Here is a 23,135-nt window from a genome sequence, read left to right on the forward strand (position 1 = left end):
GTTTAATAACTCACGCTGTATGCACGCGTTTAATAACTCACGCTGTATGCACGCGTTTAATAACTCACGCTGTATGCACGTGTTTAATAACTCACACTGTATGCACGCGTTTAATTACTCACACTGTATGCACGCGTTTAATGACTCACACTGTATGCACACGTTTAATGACTCACGCTGTATGCACGCGTTTAATAACTCACACCTGTATGCACACGTTTAATATCTCACACTGTATGCACGCGTTTAATATCTCACACTGTATGCACACGTTTAATAACTCACACTGTATGCACACGTTTAATGACTCACAATGTGGGCACGCGTTTAATAACTCACACTGTATGCACACGTTTAATATCTCACACTGTATGCACACGTTTAATAACTCACACTGTATGCACACGTTTAATGACTCACAATGTGGGCACGCGTTTAATAACTCACACTGTATGCACGCGTTTAATAACTCACACTGTTTAATAACTCACACTGTATGCACGCGTTTAATGACTCACACTGTATGCACGCGTTTAATAACTCTCGCTGTATGCACGCGTTTAATAACTCACGCTTCATGCAAGCGTTTAATAACTCACACTGTATGCACGGGTTTAATAACTCACACTGTATGCACGCGTTTAATAACTCACACTGTATGCACACGTTTAATAACTCACACTTAAAGGGACATGAAACCCAATTGTTTTCTTTTAAGATTCAGACAGAACAGTTATTTTTTTAAAAGCTTTCCAATGTACTTTTATTATCAATGTTGCTTCATTTTCTTGGTATCCTTTATTGAAGGAGCAGCAATGTACTACCAGGAGCTAGCTGAACACATTGTTAAAGGGACATTAAACCCAAAAAAATCCTTTAATGATTCAGATAGAAAATACAATTTTAAACAACATTCCAGTTTACTTATATTATCTAATTTGCTTCATTCTTTAGATATATTTTGTTAAAGAAATAGCAATACACATGGGTGAGCCAATCACATGAGGCATCTATGTACAGCCACCAATCAGAAGCTACTGAGCCTATCTAGACATGCTTTTAAGGAAAGAATATCAAGAGAATGAAGCAAATTAGATAATATAAGTAAATTAGAAAATTGTTTAAAATTGTATTCTTCATCTGAATCATGAAAGAAAAAATTTGGGTTTAATGTCCCTTTAAGCCAATGACAATAGATATATATGTGCAGTCTCCAATAAGCAGCTAGCTCCCAGATCCTAAGCATACCTAGGTATTTTTTTCAGCAAAGAATACCAAGAGAACTAAGCAAATTAGATAATAACAGTATATTAAGAAGTTGTTTAAAACTGGGTGCTCTATCTAAACCATGAAAGTAAAATGATGGGTTTAATGTCCCTTTAATACAAATGCTTCAGGAAGCCTGATTTTAGCTCATTCTTCCTAGAAACCAAGAAATGAATAACTTACAAAAAAATACAGCACAGACACAGTTTATCTGAATAAACACTGACACAGAATGCTTTTAAAAGATAATTTGTTTCCATATTTCCATGCAGACCTGCTCACGAGCCCTGGGATACACAAACTCCCATTGCAGAATTGTATATAAATGTGCAGCCTAGCAAGGGACTGTTATTTGCAGTTAAACAAACATCACACAGTAAAGCAATGCATAGGTGATAAACACTGCTGCTGTGAATGGTATACAACTGTTTTATTATTTTCCTATGTAGGAGACCCAGATAATATACAACATAAACTGAAATGGCTTATCCCAATGCTTCAGCTAAAATAAATGCCACACACTATACAGTATTAACTGTATTCTACATGAGGATCTTACTGCAGCCCCACACACTTGCTGAGAGCACATTTATGTACTTACTGTTTAGTAGAGGTGGCCCCACATGCTTCTAGCAGCTCACAATGATGCAAGCAGCCTTTCCCTCCATTCATTGAGACTGCGCTCTGAGTCTGTTTGACTAGGAAAAGCCTGCCCTAAACCCTTCCCCCTCAGCACATGACCTGTCAATGCCATAGAGAGAAAGGCTGCTCCACTTCTCCTTATGTATAAACAGCTGCTCCCCCTGCTGGCCGATATTAAAATTACAATAAAAAAAAGCAGCAGACGTTTTTAACATGATTTAGGGCAGCCTGGGGTGCAATTGCCCCCCTGCCCAGTCCGCCCCTGGCATAGTATCAATGACCGCTTCAGAAAAAAACGTCTAGACAGAACTAGGCGTTCAAACTCCAAGCAGTCAGCTTCAGAGTATCCAGGATTGGATGGAGGAATGGACCCTGAAGTAGAAAGTACTTTCTCAGAGGTAACCTCCAAGGTGGAAGAGAAGACATCTTCGCCAGAACTGTGAACCAGATCCTGCGAGGACATGCAGGAGCTATTAGAATTACAGATGCCCTATCCTGCTTGATACGAGCAATGACTCGAGGAAGGAGATCAAACGGGGGGAACAGGTACGCCAGACTGAAGTTTCAAGGCATCGCTACAGTGTCAATCAGAGCGGTCTGTGGCTCTCTTGATCTTGAACCGTACTTTGGAAGCTTGGCGTTTAGACAGATCAAACTCCGGACCCCCTCACCTGAGAGTTATCATTTGAAAACCTCTGGGTTGAGAGCCCACTCCCCGGAATGAAAAGTCTGCCTGCTCAGAAAAACCACCTCCCAGTTGTCCACCACTGGGATGCGGAATGCAGAGAGGAGACAATTGTGAGACTACGCCCACTGGAGAAAGTGAGTCACCTCCTTCATTGCTAAGGAACTCTGAGTTCCTCCCCGGCTATTGATGTAGCCACCGAGGAGATATTGTCCGATTGAAATCTGATAAACCGGACTAAAGCTAACTGAGGCCAGGCTGATAAGGCATTGTAAATTGCTCTCAACTCCAAGATGTTTATGGGAATAAAAGACTCCTTTGAGTCCAAACACCCTCGGCCTTTAAAATGTGGGCTGGTGGAATGTGCCAGCCAGGGGCTTTTTTTCCAGGGGTTAAAGGAAAGCTTTTGAGCAGTTTTTTTCTGCAATGATTTTAAACCATTGATTTTTTAAAAATGTTTTTTTTTAGCACATTCATTACCTCTTTAATAATACGGTGACCATGTAGGCTGGTAGAATTGAAGGTCTGTACACACCGGATTAACAACTAAATAAAAAAAAATTCTTCTAAAGTAAATAAGCTACATGTACACCTCAAGCCATGTTGCTTTCATATTTAAATTACTGATCTCTCATATTAACACCTTGAATGTTACAATCACTGGATGCCAATGAGATACAAAGAGGGCCCCCACATGTATTCTAACCTAATAAACAGTAAATAATATATGAATGTACAAAGTACTCACTGCATCCCACCAGCACTGCCACCCCGACGTTGGTGCCATAGTGCTGGGTTATACACAGGGCCGCCTCTAGAAATTTTGGGCCCCCTTACTAAAGCAGTGTCAAACCCCCCCTCCCCCCATATTCATACTTTGGCCAAAAAAAATATCATGCCTGCGACCATGTCAAGGTAGACTCTAGCAAAGGGAAAATAAAAGACTATCTAATATTTTTTCTTTACATATAGTAAACAAGAGTCCTTTAGTTTAATCTTAATACACTGAAAGGGACATGAAACCCAATTTTTTTCTTTCACAATTCAGATAGAGTTTACAATTTTAAACAACTTTGCAATGTACTTATAGTGTCAAATCTGCTTTGTTCTCTTGGTATTTATTATTATTATTAGTTATTTGTAGAGCGTCAACATATTCTGCAGTTTTATAAACATAGGTAAAATAAGCATTTTTCCGCACCCTTAGGATGCGGAAGGCAGAGAGGAGACAATCGTGAGACTAGGCCCACTGGAGAAAGTGAGTCACCTCCTTCATTGCTAAGGAACTCTGAGTTCTTTCCCGGCAATTGATGTAAGCCACCGAGGAGATATTGTCCGATTGAAATCTGATAAACTGGACTAAAGCTAATTGAGGCCAGGCTGATAAGGCATTGTAAAGGCATTGTTTATGGAAATAAAAAACTCCTTTTGAGTCCAAAGACCCTGAGCCTTTAAAGAACCCCAAACTGCTCCCCAGACTGAAAGGCTGGCGTCCGTGGTTACAATCACCCAGGATGGTCTTAAGAAGCATATACCCTGAGACAGATGGTCATATGAAATCCACCAAGATAGAGAGACTCTTGTTAGGGGAACCAGAGCTATCCTCTGCGATAGGTCAGAGATTCTCCATTTCATTGTCTGAGCATGCATAACTGTAGGGGTCTCAGATGGAACCGAGCAAACGGAATGATGTCTATGGAAGCAACCATCAGACCAATTACTTCCATACACTGAGCCACAGATGGACAGGTTGAGGACTGAAGTGACAGGCAGGAAGTCAGAAGTTTGGATCTTCTGACCTTCTTCAGCAAAATCTTCATAGACAGAGAATCTATAAGAAACACACTGTGGTGTCTGGCACCAGAAAACTCTTCTCCAGATTCATTTTCCACTGCTGGGTAGATAGAATAGACAATAACATTTTACAAAATTAAAAGAAGGCACCTGAACCAAGATATAGTCCAGGACAGATGCCACCGTAATTCCTTAACATCTAGCTAGTGCCAGAAGAGCCCCATCAAACCCCCGTAAGATTTGAGGAGTAGAGGCTAAGTATAAAAATTAGGGCTACAAATCGGAAGTGTTTGTCCAAAAGACAAAAACAGAAAATAGCACAATTAAAAAGAGAACAGAAGAATATATAAGATAAGCCGGGTAAGGCTTATAACATAACCTCTAAACTGAATCATCTATGGTAGGAAAGGGACAAAAAGGGACAAAAATAGGTAAAAAAAAAAAAGGAATCCCTAGAGCATATATTTAAAATGTATTGAGCAAATTAAGCAATTATGATGAATCAGGATATAGATAAAACAAATAAATGTTGATAATCCCTAAACCCATACTATAAATGAGATAGTCATAATGACTCACTTATATACTATAGCCTGCTTTACGCAGACTTCCCCTAAATGCCATAGCATTGCTGAATACACAGCTCTAAGGATAGCTAGGGTTAAAACAGGAATCCAGCTGGTAGACTGGAGACTTACCCACTGAATCACAAGTGGTCAGATTAATAACAATGTCCCGTATATATTTTTCTACCGCAGAAAAAAATAAAAAAAAATAAAACAAGAACATGGATAATCCCTAAGAAATATATGTAATATGATCAACAGGAAAGATAAGCCGACAAAAGACTTATAACAATATCCAGAAGATATTTCTATGGTAGGAGGAAAATAAATCATGTAAATATTAATATTCCCCTACTTATGTCTTTAGTATGCACAGCAAACTCAAGATAAGATAAGCAGTTCTAGTGCTTATAATTTAGTAATCATATATTCTACTGTAGAAAAGAAGGATAATATAAGTACACCTAATGTTTAAATATAGTCTAATTAAACCATACTGTAGAAAGATAGGGATAAACTATGAAGATGGAAATAATCCCTAAAACATACAGGAATGTGAGACAGGATAATTGGACATTATATTGATAACAATGTCCAGTATATACCTATACTTAAAAAGGAAAGGGATAAACCATGAACATGGTGATAATCTTAAACAAGCATACAGTTACAATGCACAAACTGTAGACATTTCTAATCACCAGTAGGTGGGTATAAATAATATATGAATCCCTGCTAAATAGAACAGAGAAAGAGACTAATTATAAGAGAGACCCTCAAGATTTATCCACAGAATGAGAGGGAAATGTAATGCACCTTAATACATGACAATATAATAAAGGAGCATACATTAACAATAAGTTGCCACCAGATGTCGACAAATACTAGTAAAAACACAGTATTTAGTATGAGAAAATAAATCATGAAAAATAAAATTGTGGGATATATGATTTATTATAATAAACACTCCCATAATAACTCCTCCCTCATATCCTAGAGGCAGTATTATCAGTACACATAAAACACTGATATAAAACACCTTAGGAGGAGAATAAACCTCTATGAAGGTCTAGGCTGAATAGGTTTAAATGAGGCTCACATAGAGAAAGTACTTAACATTACATGATGAAGCTATTTCCAAAATGGCGCCAACAGAAATGTATGTCCCCCGAAGCGGATCTCACTTACTATGTAAACGAGGTTGGAACAAAAGAAACACAATTATTCTGTATAGAGCCCAACGCTCACGGCTCTGAAAACAAACACAGACCATATGTCTCCTATCCAGCAGACGAACGCTCACGGCTCCTCCACCGCATAGCTAACTAGCTGCGCCATAGTATCCGCCCACAATGGTGGTCTTCTTATATGAGGATAAAGGTACATAGCCGCATATAATAAAATAGAGCTGACACAAAAGCTAAACATCTGAAGCTTAGTGCACCAGTGAGACCCCTCTAAATTATTAACTCAATAACAGATGAGGGGAGAAACCCTTCAAAATGTGGTCATCGCTATCTAGCATCTTACTAATAAAGGAGCATTAGCCAGAGCCGTATTATGCAAGCGCCATAACTGAGTGCTGTGTCAGGAGCGTAATATGGCATTTATTTGAGAAGAAAGATTATATAGCAACCGCAATTAGATTGCTATAAGGATAGACAAGGATTTCAGCACATCTTTTTATTTATAAACTGCTAAGCAAAATGCCCTGAGGAAACCCCTGTGATTACTGGCTGTCACGTGGGGGGTGAAACGTACGTCGGCAGTGACGTAGGAAGTGGAAATGGACGTGCATGAAGGACAGATTGCTGTGGCGTCCACGCTGTTTTAAACTCAGCATGATGTTGAACAACTAAGGCTGATTCAGCCCACATAGAAACGAATTTGGGAAATCCAATCACGGAAAGCAAAAATACGGTTGTATAACAGTTGAACGTATAACTCTGACATTCCAGTCTGCTATCCTTCAGATATTGGAAGGTGTTTTGATGCACTATGTACAAACATGGCTCCTTTTAATGGGACAAATCTAAAACTGTCCGTGGGTGTTTTATCTACACCGCTTCAACAACTACATGTGTGCAACCTTTTCCATCCTGTATTTCGTGCACTATGTTTGATAGATTCCATAAAATACTGGTTTAAAACTATGTGCATATATAAAACTGTGAAGACAAAACGATTGGCTTTGGGGCTGTTTTAACATAGATCCAGAAATTTATATTCATGACACCTGATACCTTTTACCATACTGGCTGTGCCCGCTGAATACTGGAGTTGTTATTTCTTATCCCCATAGCCTTTGCTTGTCTTTGATAATTTCTGTATAGGCTAACATATGGTTATTGTTTTATGTGAAAAATTCAGTCAGTCTGTAACATTGGGGTTGATAAACATAGATCCAGATTCATTATAACATGACACCTGATACCTCTAATATTATTGGTGGTGCCCGCTGTTACTGGAGTTGTTTTCTAACCCCTTACAGTCTATACTGCTTCCCACTATAAATATTGGAGATGACAATTTAATATGCTGGCTAATTAATGTATTGTGCACAATACTTGGAGCTATACACCTAACATATGATTTAGCTGTTAACGTGTAATTTGCTCTTTGCTTTAAATTTATACAGGAATTGCACTGACATAGATCCTCAAGGATCACTATGGTGGCAGATTTTACGTCCTGCACGTAACCACCCGCTAGTGGAGGTGTTGTCAGTGCAGACAGTTCACAGTTTATGTGATTCTCTTATTGTTCTATGTGATTAAAATAAATTTGTACAGCGGAATCTGTGCTAATGCATTTGTCCAACTACGCTTCCTTGTTTCATTGGTTCATGTGTCTTAACATAAGTTACTAATCTGCAAGTTTATATCCTCTGATTGACATATAGGTATGTGGTGAATGAGAGTAGACTTCACTTACCGCTATTTAGCGGAGCTGGGCATTTTGCTTAGCAGTTTATAAATAAAAAGATGTGCTGAAATCCCTGTCTATCCTTATAGCAATCTAATTGCGGTTGCTATATAATCTTTCTTCTCAAATAAATACATAATTACTTTAAGGGTCTGCACACCAATATTTTTCCTTCATATAAGGTTTTCAAACACCTGGGCGTTGCCTCATAGCCCAAGGTAAAGATAAAATTCTTAGGCTTATACTAGCCTCCCTTTCCCTAACTTATTTTTGAGCGTAATATGGCACTTGCAGGTTCATGGAGAAACCTTTCAGTCAGTGTATTGGCGCTTATTGCGATTGCCTAAAATAGCACTGCCAGAGAATATTTTCTAAAAAAGGCTGGCAGTAGTCTCCTCTTATCTAGCTAAAGTCGCCACTGCATCAGATAATGGCGCACATTGATGTTATAAAAATATAAGCATAACACAGTCAGCAGTAGCCTCTACTGAAGCCTGAGGTGCCGCTGCTGTAAATGAGGAACATACCAGCTAAAGGAGCTATAGTGTAGCTGCTCCATTATAAAGGTCCACACAGATAAATAAAACCCCTGTTTCATTTTTAACTGTAAACAAAACTATGTGGGTAGTTGAGTTATGTCAGAGGGATACACCCAATAATGAGTGAACCGGAGCCTGTTTAAGGAGATGCCGGTAGATCCAAGCTGCTCTAAATAACAGTTGGTCACCCTTCAAAGTCCTCCCTTTCCCTGATGACAGTAACAGTTATACCTGCCAAGGGAAGGGTATAAATAAGGATATAAACGGACTTACCCTTCAGGGCTTCTGCTGTGGAGCAGACACAGCACTTCCCAGTCTGTCAGCCTCAATCGACTGCTGGCAGGGACATGGAGAGAAAAGAAAAAACAGAGTAACCAACCCTGGTTTTCTATAAGAGGGGTAGCATAAATGTTAGAAGTAAAGCAAAGACTACCTCGCCGCCTTCTAACTGCTAAAAGCTTTGATGGGGTGCTCTTTGTTACTGAACTCTGCCTGTCTGACCACTCTGTCTGTTTAACCCCTAAACTGCTGGATTGCCTAATTGTTACTGAACTCTGCCTGTCTGACCACCCTGTTGTTTAACCCCTGAACTGCCTTACTGCTGCTGAACTCTGCTTGCCTCTGACCACTCTTCTGAATAACCCCTGAACTGCTGTTACTGTGGATTGCCTCATTGTTGCCGAACTCTGCTTGCCTGACTACTCTCCAGTTATTCCCTGTAGTATCTAAAAGGATTGCCCCTCTACTGTGAGTACTGTTACTTAATTTACTTATTTATTCTCTTGTTCTGGGATATTTCCTTATCCTTCCACTTAACGTCAGGATAAGAAGACTACTGGCCAAGTTTGGTCTGATTGGGAAATATTCCATGAGCATTACACCAACATTTTAAAATTCAAAAGAGGGACAGCCCCCCCAGTCCCTGGATTTTTTTTTTTTAAATGTTGACAACTATGTTAAATGTGTCCCAGTTTCATACTTAAACATCTGAACTTTCTGTTTAAAGCTGTTAGAGTGTCAGGTCACAATACAATACTTAGATGGTGGGACAAAGGAATTCACCAAAAACTAAAAAGATACATCTTGAGGTTACTCCAAGTCTATCCCTACTTTAAATCTATCATTCAGTCCTGTGTAATGACTATGGAATTTGATGTCAGGAAGTGCCTTACAGGTACATAAAACATATTTTAATTGCAAGGCCTGTTGACTTGAAATAGATTAATATATCAGTAGACAGAACATTTTCAGAATAGTTTAAAACCTTGTTTTCTGCAATTATTTTTCAATGCTAACCCCTCCCCCCCCCCCCCACCACCACCCCACATGTGCCTCATTTGGGACAATCCAGACTTGTTTCTGGAGTAGGTAAGGCTTGCAAATATCAATATCAAAACCAGTATTGTTTTGTAGTTCTTTATTTGATGGCCTCTGCTGAAGACAAGTAGGCACAGATTTGTATCAAGGCTTTGGTTTATGAAGACTGCAGTGTGCATTTCCAGCTTTCCGACTTAAATTGCATGAAAATGGGACAAATTAAATAATGAAAACACATTGCAAAAAAAAAATAATATGCATAATTAAACAAAATATAGTACAATCTCATGTTTTTTTTTTATGTCCCTTTAGAATTTCCTTCTTTTTTCAAAGCATTAACAACACAGGGCTAGATTACAAGTGAAGTGCTATTTATCGTTCATGCTTGCGTGCTAACTATGCTCGACTTCGTCTCTTTGCACTCGTCGAGTACCGAGCGTATTACAAGTTGAAAGTAAAATGTTTTCCCTCTCACGCAAAGAGACAAAGTTACAATTTCGCAACCGCATTAACATACTCCCCTATAGACTTCAACAGAGCGAGAAAAGTGGAAATAAACCCTTACTCGCACGCTAACCCGAATCGCCATAGGCCCCCTACTCTAATAACCCCTAAACCACCACAAAGCACATTGCAAAGTCCCCACTACAGTAGCAGTTAAGGGGTTAATAGTGTAGCGGGTACTTAGCGATGTGGGGGTGTGGTCGTTTAGGGGTTAATAGTGTAGCTGGGAATTTTGTGGTGGGCTATGTGGTGGTTTAGGGGTAAATAGTGTCGTTAAGTGCGACTGTTCCTCCGGCCAAACTTTCAGGTCGCGTAAAAAGTTTGAGCAGTAAATGCAATTGCATACGAGCGATCGCATTTACTTTTAACTTGTAATACGAGCAAACATTTCCGCTCAACGATGCCAATAGAAAATATGGGAAGCGTAAATTACAGCAATTTTTGCGTGAACTAATTTGTGGTATATTAAACAGTGCCACTTGTAATATGGATTTGAGCATAAAACACACTGCAATCTTGTGATTGCGTTTATGCTCCTTGCACTAACGATAGAACGACACTTGTAATCTGTCCCACAGTGTTTTGAAAAACAATAATATAAATTACCAGTCCGATACATTTCTCACATCTATCTCAACAGAGCACCAAACACTTCTTGTTTAACAATTTCCTACCATCAAGAAAGACACCTTGATGTGAGAGTGAATTTTCCTCCTAAACACATTTACTCCTATAGCTTTTGTGAGTGTAAACACTACCTGCATACCATGAACATCAAGGAGTTAAACACTGGCTTTTGCAGCCATGAACTCAGTTTCCACAATAACTAAAGTGGAGTCTCCTCACCGAGTATCCTCAAAGGTTATTCATGAATCATCACACAAAATGAGATCTAGTTTGTTTATTCTATCAAATATAGCTTTTATCATAACCTTTGGTATAATACCCATAAAACCTCAACATTGGACACACAAGTACACCTCAATTACTTCCACCAGAACATCTCAGGCTATCCAGGATGATTTGCAATTTAGACAGCACACATCTTTGTCCTTGCTAGAAATTAACTATATGTACAGTAAAAAAAAAGGCAATTTGAAAGAAGTCAACTATTAGTTTAATACATTTATTTAGCAGGATTTAAAATATATGTTTAATAGATTACTTGTATAACTCATTATTATTTAATAGTGAATGTGTATAAATGCATATATTGCAGCACCAACGTGGCAAACACAAACATTCATACATGACAGTCTTTCGTTAAGTTATTTTCAAGCTTCATCTTTTTTTCTGCAATAACTAAAGCAAAGTCACAGTAGCTGCAGCCATTTGCATCTAAGGAAGAGATGTTTTGCTTTGGTGATATAGTTAATGAGTCTAAAAATATTCAGTATAATAATTCTGTCAAAGCCCCCACAGTCTCCTCAATGAGCAGAAGCCTGCAGGATTCCAATGGGGAGCCGAGTAATGAGCTCTCAGCATTCGCTCCCACACCGTCCGGGCGAAATATACTTGGGCCTTTACTGTTCCACATCATTAGCAACATGAAACAAAGACACATGCTTGACTTTAATAAGCGACTAAAGTTGCAGGCTTATTAGGCTGTTACTGCACATAAGCTCTATTTCAGAATGACAAAACAGCTCTGTGCAAACAAAAGATGAGGGAGGGCGTCAGAAAATAGTGCGCTCAACAGACTTATGTTGGAAATGATTGAACAGGAATGAAAGGAGAGGTGTCTGAAAGTGATTCAAACAGGCAGGTCAGTAATATAGACCACTCTGTGGGAGAGAAGGCCGGCGATCAGTGTATCCACATATGTGACTGATTTTTATTTGATCATCTTGCAAGAAGAAAATGAACAAGCTTATTTCCCACTGGGAAAGGTTCAGACATGATTAACTGGGGCATGACCAAATAGGTCAATGATATTACAATACATTTCCAGCACAATAATTAAGTGGGAAAATTTGTGTGATTTGTTTTCTCTTGTTCTTCATGTAGCAATAATGCATTAGCATGGATTCATTTAGTCCCTTTCATAACAATTCATACCGTCACGACCAATCATTTTAATTTAAACAACAGACATGTGTTACTACAGCTCTATTTATTTAGATGAGTACAAATCATTAGTGTAATTCAAAGAATTTCCTAAAAACAATAAAACTTATATAAACTAATATCTTATATATTATATAACAAATGATGAAAATGACAATAGCAGTTAAATTAATCTTTTCCATACCACGTGAGAGATATGTCTGTTTTATAGAGAAGCAGAAGCAGTGAAATAGATCTTTCATAAGTCAATTATAAAGAAACATGTTATATTGTTGTTCTTTCATTTCTATAACTGATGCACTATAATAAAATAAAAACTTGTTACCTGTACTTTAAAAAGCATTCCCTGTGTGTCAGTGTATGCCTGCCAATCAAACACGTATACAAAGATAAGCGCAAGATATTTGTCAGTGGAGCATGTATATTGCTTATTTTTATCAACCCATTTTTAAAAAATCTGGACTTTAATTCCATTTAACCAAGACTCGACTAACCCAGGATCCAGGGAGCCACTGACACATTAAAATGAGTATACATACATTATCACTGCATAGAATGGACTTTTATCACATTACAAAAAAAATCATACTATTAGAAAAAAACTTTAAAAGCACTTTAAAAAAACAGAACCCCCTCTTTAAAAAAATCTACAGTATGTATATTAAAAAGAGAACGGATATCATCATTATTACAACTATTTCTATTACTATCACAAGATAGCTACACAAGATTATTATAAGGAAAAAGGGATCATTCAAAACTACGAGTTTGGACTTGTATTTAGAAAACAAAACCCATGCAAAACATCTAGAATGCAACCAAACAAGACGGAATGGGAAATAATCTGATCTTGTTTCTGTTTTCTCATGTTTTTAGCAGTTCTTATTTTATTCATGCCAAATCACATTTATTTTTAATATGCCTCTTGTTATTGGCTCGCCTGATGTGTTCAGCTAGCTCCCAGTAGTGTATTGCTGCTCTTCCAACAAACAATACAAAGTGATGGAAGCACATTTTATAATAGAAGTAATTTAGAAAGTGTTTTAAAATTGTAGGCTACAGTATATCTGAATAATGAAAGAAAAATGTGGGTTCCATGTCTCTTTAAGTTAATGTAACTTTCACTGAAACAGTAATAAGTTAAAATGCATGAAGTTGTGAGGCCCATGTCCACATATTACAAGCTGATCACCATTTACAACCATAAGAAGTAATAGGAAGATGTAACATACACTTATCCTATTTTGTCATAGCCACTAAAACTATTGCATATGTGCATGCAGCCAAATAAATGAGTCTAATGGAAGGAATAAATATATATATATATATATATATATATATATATATATATATATATATATATATATATATATATATATTCACTTAGAATACAGCCAGCTGCATGCACTATGAAAACTCTGACACAGTATAAGATAAAAACATGAATAATAATGACAAAAAATAATTTTATATACATGACTAGTGTTGGTTATGTGGAGTCTTGCTGTGCTCATTCTAATAGAAAATATGTCTCTATGAATATGAAATTAGGTCCAATGTGAGAACTCAAAGAGAACAAGAAGATTGTATATTACACTGAGGTTTATTTACTTGAAACATTTAAGGGAAGAATGAGGGGCTTCTGAGAAGTATGTATGTAGTTGCTTAACAAGTTCTAAACTATAAGTTCATTAAGCATTAAAAAAAGAAAACACAGTAAACGTAAATGGAGTAAAATATATGTCACTCAAACCAGTAGAAGCTTTCATAAACAAGACCAGGTCTACTTTCTGGTTTATGGACAGAAAAAAGGGAAATCTTATTTGAGAATCTTTAAACTTCTTAGATTCTCTTGCACCATTTCAAAATATAAAGCACTCAAAAGGCACCAACATGAAAGGTTTTGTATATTGCTTAGTCTAGGTTTTACTGCATTTAAGTTACCATACAGTAATTGACTAGGAAATCTTGAAACTCAATAGGAAATCTAAAGAATATTAAAATAATTATTTTCCAAAACTCAAAAACTACCATCAGAACACACTCAGTCAGTTTGTAGTAAGTAAAAAATGTATAATTTCACGGCAGGGCAGCATTATAATAAAATAATAATGACAACAATGTATACTTCATCTTAAATAAGGTATAATGGCATCTCTTTATTAAAAAATAATAAGGTTCAATAAGGACTTGGAGTAAAGCCAGCACCACAGAGAAAACTTTGAAAACAGACTGCAACAGGTGTTGCCAGCATGCTACCAGTCCTATGGTAGCCTTCACTACTACCTGGATACATAGACATCAATCAGGAATAACCATGTGTTAGATTTACTTTCTTGTCAGAAAAGCCACACTACAAAATTGCCACAGCGGTTAGACCACTTCAATGCTGACAAAAGTATTCAAGGTTGGAAGTGTATATAAGCTTGTGTTACAAAACTGCATGCTGAAGGGGTCACATGCTCTAGGTTATAAGATTACTTTTGAAAGGGAAACCCCATACTCCATCAAAGCATGAAACAAAAAGGAATGTCCAAAAATGAGCCAACATTAATAAAATATCTGGTCAAAATAATGAAGGGTATCATAAAAATGGGAAGAAGTGTTACAGAGCTTGACCGGTTTCAGTCATCTGACCATAATCATAAGCCAATTTATAGTATTTCCAATCAGGTTTATTACAATATAGACTTGCGGGTCAAGTTAATACCTTTGCTTACCAGGAAGATTGCCCTTGATAAGTGTGCCCTGAGGCCCTGCATACCTCTTGCTTTGTACTTGGTAGGCTTTAAGTATGTAGTGCACAATCCATCATGCTAAGAAAGCACTGAATTTCTGTTACACCTTGCAGGATAGTTATCATTGTTTTCATATTTCCCAAAATTTGATCTACAGACATCTTTCTAAATTTAAAGGATGTAGATGTTTGGACTCCTAAATAAGAAAGCTCAAAATGAAAAGGAGGCAGACAAATTGCCTGTCCTCGAAAAAATCTTGCAACTCTTGAGATTTTCCTTGCTAAAATAATTAACAGCAAAAAAGAAAATTGTCCCCTTGATCATACTTCCAAAGGCTCAAAAGAAGGAAGAACTAAATCACAAAGAACTAATGGCAAATACCAGTGCCAGAGATCTTTGCGTAGGTATGATTTTTATTAACACATAGAACAGCTGAATAATCAATGAAGCACTGACTCAACTAAATCCAGAAACTGCCTCTTGCACCTTGAAAGCTATGAAGCTTAAACCATGATGTAAAATGTTTTCATATCTTACTTGTACTACATTCATGTTTTCCTTACCTTGAGTGGACACAATAGCCTCCATATCACTGGATTCCTTACAAAGGCCAAACCTTATAACTATAGCAAACTTTTGGGGTTGCTTGGTAGATCAGATGAAACAAAGTGTTGTGAATTTAAACAACAGATAATCCCAACAGATAAAACAAGCTCCTATTTACAAGGGCTGGTACCCTCAAGCAATCGTTTACTTGATGGAAGAAGGCACTGAAGGAGTAGCTCTGGAATTGGATGCTGACTGGAGTCTATAAGAGCATCTCTTGGAATGTATATAGCTGTTCTATCTATTATGGGGTTGGGAACAAAGTGAAGACCAAATACTGCATCTTTTCATCTAAGAGAATGACAAAGGCATTAATTATGCTTATCATATCTTCTATTTTAGAAACAAACAAGAGCATTCCATCAAAGGAAGTCATTGATTGCATTTTAATCTTCTAGGATTCTGCTACAAAAAAAAAATCAAGCATGGATAAATCAACCACTATCTATAAATCTGTAAGGTAAGCCATCAGGACAGCATTGGTTCTAGATCTCAGACCTTACTAAAGATTGGAGACAGGGACCTTAATAACTGTCAGTACTGATGAACATGCTACTATTTCTTCATACATAAAACCTGCAACCACATAAGATTGCATGTTAACCAACTTTCTATAAAATAAATACAAAAACAGAGGGTGACGCAGCCAAAGTACAAAACAGAATCTTTTGTAAAGGAGCAATGTTTTGGGGCTCCTGCCCCTTTCACAAGCTAATACATTATAACACACAGCATAGTTAAATACCATCAGCATAAAACAGGAGTCTAATCAGCATAGGCAAGAGGGCGTATATATTTTGTATAACTTTTTGTGGATCTGTGAGGGGTAGATCCTTGAGGCTCTTGCACCCTGCAACATGCTACATTGGAAATATAATAATAATTTATTAACGGAGATAAGAAATGGTTGAACCAACAATAGGAAACATTGTAACTGAAAACTTTAGAATATAATTGATTTTGACATAATCCATCCCCTTAAACTAGCTATATTTAATATAAAAAATATACCATTATCTAGCAGGAAATTAGCCCTCTCCCATGGGAGGTTTAAACAGAAAGTTAGTTTTGAAGTAGAACAAATGGAAATTTATCTTTAGCCTCCTGGGTCTATCTAATATATCTAATGAGGGGATCGAGAAGACCTACAGCCTCTTCCAGAATCTATCTTGGCATTAGTAAGCATCCCTCTAGAAAGAGAAGAGCATCCATCCTAACACCTTCACTTAAAGTATCCTGGGTTACAGACACATGTAGATTTAGCTCTTGCATCCAGGTCAGCAACCACAGCTTGCTTCACCTTTTCTATATCATTAGGTAAGGGAGGCGAGGCAGGGAATTCCAGAAAGCAGCATTTACACAGTTTGATATTCCCTGTGGGTGGATTGATTCTCACAGACTGTGCATACAAAACTAGTGTATCCTTCCTTTCTCTCAGAACTACAAGAGATAAGGCTAGACTACAAGTGACTTTGAAATATCATGCTCACGTTAATTTGCACTTATATTACAAGTTGAAAGTAAATGCGCACCACTGAGCGCAATCTAAATTTTTACTTGTCTGGTTAGCTTGACTTAAGACCTTGTGAAAAGGGTTAGAGCTGAAATTACAGTTGCACTAAACACAGCATAAATACATTAAAATAAAATGCTACACACATATATATATATATATATATATATATATATATATATATATATATATATATACACACACTATATGATAAATATTATTAAGACAGTGCACGTCGGGTTTCGCTTGTGCGCAAACCATTTACTTTCAATTTGTAATACACACGCTAACTGGCAGTGTTTGCACACAAAACCATTATCGGAATAAACAAGAATAATAAAGTACTCACAACGTATAAAAAATGTTCGTCAAATATATATATATATATATACAGTATATGGCATATAATAAGGTATTTTAAAAAGCTATAATGTATATATGCATACATATATATCTCTAAATATGTGTATGTATGTATATATATATATATATATATATATATATACAGGGAGTGCAGAATTATTAGGCAAGTTGTATTTTTGAGGATTAATTTTATTATTGAACAACAACCATGTTCTCAATGAACCCCAAAAACTCATTAATATCAAAGCTGAATAGTTTTGGAAGTAGTTTTTAGTTTGTTTTTAGTTATAGCTATTTTAGGGGGATATCTGTGTGTGCAGGTGACTATTACTGTGCATAATTATTAGGCAACTTAACAAAAAACAAATATATACCCATTTCAATTATTTATTTTTACCAATGAAACCAATATAACATCTCAACATTCACAAATATACATTTTTGACATTCAAAAACAAAACAAAAACAAATCAGTGACCAATATAGCCAACTTTCTTTGCAAGGACACTCAAAAGCCTGCCATCCATGGATTCTGTCAGTGTTTTGATCTGTTCACCATCAACATTGCGTGCAGCAGCAACCACAGCCTCCCAGACACTGTTCAGAGAGGTGTACTGTTTTCCCTCCTTGTAAATCTCACATTTGATGATGGACCACAGGTTCTCAATGGGGTTCAGATCAGGTGAACAAGGAGGCCATGTCATTAGATTTTCTTCTTTTACACCCTTTCTTGCCAGCCACGCTGTGGAGTACTTGGATGCGTGTGATGGAGCATTGTCCTGCATGAAAATCATGTTTTTCTTGAAGGATGCAGACTTCTTCCTGTACCACTGCTTGAAGAAGGTGTCTTCCAGAAACTGGCAGTAGGACTGGGAGTTAAGCTTGACTCCATCCTCAACCCGAAAAGGCCCCACAAGCTCATATTTGATGATACCAGCCCAAACCAGTACTCCACCTCCACCTTGCTGGTGTCTGAGTCGGACTGGAGCTCTCTGCCCTTTACCAATCCAGCCACGGGCCCATCCATCTGGCCCATCAAGACTCACTCTCATTTCATCAGTCCATAAAACCTTAGAAAAATCAGTCTTGAGATATTTCTTGGCCCAGTCTTGATGTTTCAGCTTGTGTGTCTTGTTCAGTGGTGGTCGTCTTTCAGCCTTTCTTACCTTGGCCATGTCTCTGAGTATTGCACACCTTGTGCTTTTGGGCACTCCAGTGATGTTGCAGCTCTGAAATATGGCCAAACTGGTGGCAAGTGGCATCTTGGCAGCTGCACGCTTGATTTTTCTCAGTTCATGGGCAGTTATTTTGCACCTTGGTTTTTCCACACGCTTCTTGCGACCCTGTTGACTATTTTGAATGAAACGCTTGATTGTTCGATGATCACGCTTCAGAAGGTTTGCAATTTTAAGAGTGCTGCATCCCTCTGCAAGATATCTCACTATTTTTTACTTTTCTGAGCCTGTCAAGTCCTTCTTTTGACCCATTTTGCCAAAGGAAAGGAAGTTGCCTAATAATTATGCACACCTGATATAGGGTGTTGATGTCATTAGACCACACCCCTTCTCATTACAGAGATGCACATCACCTAATATGCTTAATTGGTAGTAGGCTTTCGAGCCTATACAGCTTGGAGTAAGACAACATGCATAAAGAGGATGATGTGGTCAAAATACTAATTTGCCTAATAATTCTGCACTCCCTGTATATATATATATATATATATATATATACATACATACATACATACATATGTATTTATGTGTTTATATGTGTATATGTTTATAACATGTATATATACATTGGAGCCCTTACCTTAACCTCTTAAGGACATATGACGAAATTTTTCCGTCATAAAACAATTGAGCAAACTGAAAGCTGTGTCCTTAAAGGGTTAAAACAAAAATATTTTTTATTCCATTTTAATATTTTATAATGTGTTTTACTGTGTATTTACTGAACATATTTTACATTTCAGTGTTCTTCGGAAAAATGTTTCCATGTATTTTTAAATATATATTTCTATATATACAGTATACGTATATCTATATATACCTATATACCTCTATATATATATATATATATATATATATATATATTTATAAATACACACAGTCATGGCCAAAAATATTGGCACCCCTGCATTTCTGTCAGATAATGCACCACTTCGAAACAAATTTGAAACAAATTCAATCTCTTCCAAAAAAAGAGAGGAAAGATAAAGGGTGCTGTTTATAGGTTATGTGAATAAGTTATCATATAAAATGTTCAATAAGGAAAAGTGAAAAAATGAAAATGCAAGTATTATTATTAGTGAAAAAAACAATATATATCTGTGTGCAAAAGTGTTGTATAAAATTATTCACTCATATATGAATTTAAATAGTGGACAATTGGTGAGATAATAATCAAAAGTCCATAAGTCAGCTCCTCTTCTAGCGGATTGGGCTCGCTTGGGTAGATTTTATAAGGAAAACAAAGAAGAACCCCTCATGGTGTAGAAATCAAAGACATACAGAGGATCTGATGACAGTGTAAATAGTAACAAAAGTATTGCACTATTTGTGAGTGCAATAAAGCGAGCTGGGCCACTCAGTCTCCAGCTGACTGAGGAAGAAAACCTCTTCCAGGGGTATGAACACAGGAATATTGATAGATGATTTGAATCTTTGTGAATGAAAAACAAAGAAACTGCCCAATGGTGCACATAAACTTCTAATACCAAATGGATGTAAAGTTGTAAATGTTGTATAAAAGCACTATCAGGTAGTGCTGAATAGGCAGGCTGGGTATCATAGTCACCAGCTGACTAGTCTTGTTTGGTCTCCCAGGATGAATGCTGTTATTCCTAGGTTCTAACGATTCCAAGTGCAAATACTACTAAAATGGATTTAATAATAAATACAAACTAAAACAGTGAAAACAGTTTAAAATATGCAACGTGTTTCTTAGCTTCAAGCTGTTTCCTCAGGCAAGATATGCCTGAGGAAAGAGCTTGAAGCTGAGAAACGCGTTGCATATTTTAAACTGTGTGTGTCTCGTAGCTCAACAATTTTGTAAGAGAAGTTTATTACCCACTCTAAAATAAGGCAGGAATTCTGCATCAAGTCTTTTAGAATTTAAGTGCTGGGCCATTTCTTCAACAGAATTGGGCCTGCTAAACAGAAGCTTGAATTTGTTCTTGTGTTACTGCAGTGAAAGTTATTGTAAGAAGTAAAACAACTTCTGCATCATCCTCCAGTTAAACATTGGGTGATGGCAAAGGCACGCAAGACAAGCTATCAGCTGACACATTTTCATTTCCTGGCCTGTACTCATATGTAAAAGAGAGTAGTTTAGCAATGCGGTTTCCTGCTTGACCCAGTCCTTTCATAATAAGTTAAGGGCCTATGATCAGTAAGCAGTTTTAATATATTTCTCCATAGATAAGTTCTCCCCTGCTCATTGTGCATTTGCATTGATCTTTTAGGAGTTCTAAGTCTGCCAATAGTATTTTCCTCTTGAGTGAAAACTAAATACAACTGTGTCTGAAAAAAACGAAAATGTACACACGATCAGCTACTCCCCTTAATTTTTAGGAGATTCCTTTTTATTTTACTTCTTTTACTAAAAAGGGTTTGGAGATTCTCCGCATACAATCATCTACTCCTTCAGCTTCTTACAAGTGCTGCTACTTCACTAGAAAAAAACTGACAGTGTTTTTGTTCAAGTTCTTTGTGATATACCTAAAAGGCTTTAGGACTGCCACTAACTGACCAATGATGGTCCACTTATCTCTGCATAATGGGCTCCCAATCCCAATAAAATGACAGGAAGCCATAGCATGGAGGAGCCCTCTGCTGCTCCAACATTTCACCATCTCCAGAGTCGAGTTCCATCCTAGTATTGATGTTTTCTTGCTTAAGACAATGCTTGAGAATCCCTGCCTTCTTCTGTTACTGCCTAAGAAGGGGACTGTCTTTAACACAGCTGTGGAAGTGGCCTGCAATCCTTCTGTACCACAGTGTTATTTTTTGTGTTTAACTGAAATGCTGTTTCATAAAAGCAGACCAAAGAATAACCCCCAGTCGCTAAAACAGAAGAATCCAAGTTTAAGCTTTGATTGAGAACACTGGGAAGATAATGAGGATGGTTTATGGCTTCCAACAGGAATGCAAAGTTTTAGCATGTCTTTGTTCCCCTTCCTTGAAGGTGTATTTATGGGTTGGTGTACTAAAATGAACACTTTGGTGATTCTTCATTAGTACAAGTTCAAGCGATAGATCATGTCCCGTTCTCTAAAAGAGGAGGTGATAGGGATTATTTTTGAGTAAAAAAGTAGTACAGTGAATTTTTAACTTGAATACCAGAAACCCATGGGGTAATAATATGGAGGGAGATGTAAATATATTCATTTAATACATTTAAGAGAGTTCAATTTTCAAAAAATAGTTTTATAACAATTGTGAGGTTTAAAATTTGTAAAAACTAATTAATATAGTGTAAGAATAAAATGTTAATTGATTCCCATTAAGGTTAAATCATTAGATAAAAAATTACACCTATTAAATATAACTGTGATATGGTATGTCTTGTTATATGCTGTATAAATGTGCTTCAGTTAGGAAAAGGTTAAGTTTGATTTCTTTCAATTAAGGATATGCCTATAAATTGATTGGAGGCAGACTAGATTGTTAAACAGTGAACACGTGCGGTAGTCCCCATGAAAAGCGTCTGCTGTTGCTGCCTTTGATCATCTTTTTTTCTTAGATTATTTTTTTTTCTGCTACCTATTGTTTTTATAGTGCACCAATAAATCTGATTTGACTTTTGAAGCATCCTGACTTTAGACTTTGTGTTTTGGGAGTTACGGTGAGCCGGAACCTTTCTTCTCGCTTGCACTAAAATCTAAAAGCCTACTTCAGAAATGCTGCTGTCCACTGCTGCTCCTGCAGTTCCTGCTCCGTGGTGGTCATCAGTCAATGACAAATCCTTGGGGAACAGATAGGCACAGTGTGCAACAGAATTTGAGCATATCTCTTTGTTCGCTTGGTCTTCAATTCTTCCAATAGTTTCAGGCCATACCCAGGTAGGAGTTTATGATGACAACATAAGGTTGGAGGCCAGCCTGAAAGTCAGATAACATGTTTTACCAATACGCGGAGTACACACAAGTTAGGAAAAAGAAACGGACAAGACCATGGTTGCTGTAATACTGATGCACATTCCACACCATTGTGAATCTCTCTGAAATTCCCTCCGTTCCACCAAAGCACAATTTTCAAAGTAGATCTCTCTCTTGTGTTTACGTTGGGTTTCTGAGAGAAGCTGCTCTTGCTCACGTTAAAGGGATTTCACAAGGTCTTTGTAAACAGATCTCTAAATTCAGTCTACTAACTTCAAACGTGTTTAAGGAGCAGGTGTATGGGATGTTGAGGAATGTGAGAACTTTATATCCTTTCACCCACACTACTTTCAATCAATGTGTCACTTTCATTGAAGGTGTGTTTATGGGTTTACAGAAAGAGAACAGAGGCGCCACCATGGCCTAGTACCACCAAAACAGATATACAAAGATGCAGATGAATATACTGTATATACTCACAAACAAAAAGCACCCAACGGTGCTAG

General features: G+C 37.2%; 1 protein-coding gene across 1 annotated transcript in view; it reads right to left on the reverse strand.

Annotated features, from left to right (window-relative positions):
* Positions 1–23,135, reverse strand: part of CCDC178 (coiled-coil domain containing 178) — an 835,363-nt gene that overhangs the window by 216,083 nt on the left and 596,145 nt on the right.

This window comes from Bombina bombina, chromosome 5 (genome assembly GCF_027579735.1).
Source record: "Bombina bombina isolate aBomBom1 chromosome 5, aBomBom1.pri, whole genome shotgun sequence".
Classification (NCBI taxonomy): Eukaryota; Metazoa; Chordata; class Amphibia; order Anura; family Bombinatoridae; genus Bombina; species Bombina bombina.